Source organism: Xenopus laevis, chromosome 7L, assembly GCF_017654675.1.
Source record: "Xenopus laevis strain J_2021 chromosome 7L, Xenopus_laevis_v10.1, whole genome shotgun sequence".
Classification (NCBI taxonomy): domain Eukaryota; kingdom Metazoa; phylum Chordata; class Amphibia; order Anura; family Pipidae; genus Xenopus; species Xenopus laevis.
The window spans coordinates 20,850,127-20,852,500 of NC_054383.1; the positions used below are offsets into that span (position 1 = coordinate 20,850,127).

A 2,374-nucleotide genomic window follows, 5' to 3' on the forward strand; every position below is an offset into this window, starting at 1 on the left:
TCATTTTGCCTTGGAAGTTGTATGGCAGTTATTAAAATGTAGTGCTTAAAAATAAAACCTTGTAAAGTGCTGTGAATATAAATACACATTTAAATGGAAATTATACTTACTGTTGATAGGTTTTTTGATGCTGTCTTCTGAAAGATTTGTGCTTTATTTGCGTCTGCAAAAATAGGCATTTAAACCAATTTCAAGAAAATTTGGCCACCGAGGGCACTGTTACTGTCTAATCTGGGAAGGATGAAGTTAACATTTTTGATAGCTTCACACATTTTCTCGAGGCCAAATCAAATTGTATTTTTACCCTGAAACTGTAGTGTTCTGTAATTTAACTCATTTTACCCATGTTCCTTAACACAAAATCAAGGTTTAAAAGTATATGATTTTTACCTTCAGAGAGATAAGTAAGTAGTATGGCAGCACCAACTTATATATATTATTTATAAATATGATTTAAATAATAAATTAAATTCTGTCATGTAAGCAGCATCAGTGGAATTTTACAGAAAAATAAATATATTAATTGATGAATACATCAGAAATCTTAATTAATCTTGGTCCATCCAATTTTAGCACAGAATACAAACCTTAAAAAGAGAACCCATGCAATGCTCAATTACGGGAACGTAAAACTAAAAATGCTAATTTACATAATGAAAGAAAATGTAAATCTAAACGACTTTCTCAAATACATTAAACCATTAACAAAATATTAAATATAAATACAAAGTCCCATGACTCAATGTTCAATTAAAAATGATCATATTAAAAAGGTACATACTGACCCCATATAGTCCACCGTACGCGTTTCATACCATCCGGTACTTCATAAGTATCATAGGTGTCTCCTATGATACTTAATAAATATTTTTGATTTTAATTGAACATTTGAGTCATGGGACTTATACTTTGTATTTATGTTTAATTGTGGATGCCCTGGGAACTGGGGCGAGTCCCTTTTGACTCACTATTACTTACAGACTCCCCTATCATTTGATATGTATTATTAACAAAATATTGTCAAACGTTTAAAGTTATTTGCAAATGCGATGATTATGTTGTATATGTCTGCTTTTTCGTTCAGCCCATCTTCTTCTGACTTTTGAAACCACGCAGCCAAAGTCATCTAGGCAAGTTGGCTCCTGCTACATTGTTTCACAAGCCAGAACTGCCAGTGCAGAGGATAGCAACTGCTTCCAATAGCAATTACATTGACAAATAACTTCAGAACCATTCAATTCTATGAATGAATGCTGTATATTGGTAATGGTAATTCACTTTTAATGATATTTTCTTCTATTGTGTAAATTTTTTGGGGGGTTGCCACCCCCCCTTAAATGAAACATTCAATATCTGCTTTATTAATAAAACAAAAACACAATATCAATACATAAATGATGAATATGGGGGGCAATGCAATTGATAATGTGTTTCACATAATACCGACCATTTATTTGTTTACATTTTAAAATTCATACTTGAATTTATATATATTTTTTAAAATCTGTGACAGGCATATATTTCCCAATAATAAAACCGACTGAATGCAACATTGCCCTGATGGTGAAAAGTTGACTTTTTCATTCCACCTCACTGCAAACTCAAGCACAGTCCTGTCATGCACAAAAAAAATAGTGCCACATCAACACAATCCAATAAGTCTTTGCCTAATGCAGTCCTGAGGTTGCATTTCCGCAGTGAATGAGGAAAACTGGAGCTAAGGTGAATGTAAGAAGAAAAATGAATATGAATAATACCAGTTGATGTAAAAAAAAAAAAAACAAACTGGTCAAATGCACGTCTCCTTACACTTCCTGTTTCTAGGGCAAAGCATTGTCTGCCTTGTTACGGGGACAAGGTGGAGCACGTATCACTCCGCCGTCTCGGCTTGGAGTCCATTTTAGGTCTGCCGAAAAAACTAGGGACAATTCCCGGATGTAGCTGTCATGGCCGCCAACAGCAAACTCGGGCAGCAGTTGAGCAAAACAAGGTAATTTGCAGCGGTTGGGCAAAGGGGAAAAGGTAGTTTGTCGAGCGGGTTAAGTCCGTGGTAATCTTGACGTATTTTTCCCACTGGGGTCTTACCCCCCATTGGTTAGTGAGGCAGATTTAAAGTTCGGTTGACTTTTCCCCCCCCACTGCACTGGACGCGGGCGGAGGGGGACGCTGCTTAGGGACGCGGTTAAAATAGCGCTCGGGGGAAGTTGCCGAAAGTTGCCCAAACTTCCCAAAGGGTGGGGTGTCATGGGGTCGCTAGGAAAGGTCTCCCCCATATGGACACGGCGCGTCTTTAATGGCCGCTCTCCATGATCAGGGCTCAGTCACATGAGGGGTGTTTCTCTGTCATGTCTGCATGTTCGTCCGCGCTGGCAAC

General features: G+C 37.5%; 1 protein-coding gene across 1 annotated transcript in view; it reads left to right on the forward strand.

Moving 5' to 3' along the window:
- The first annotated feature begins 1,826 nt into the window (after positions 1–1,826).
- Positions 1,827–2,374, forward strand: part of znf518a.L (zinc finger protein 518A L homeolog) — a 14,132-nt gene continuing 13,584 nt past the window's right edge. The window contains exon 1 of the mRNA XM_018225199.2: positions 1,827–1,990. The gene's annotated coding sequence lies outside the window, so the exon portion shown is untranslated. The remainder of the gene's footprint in view (positions 1,991–2,374) is intronic.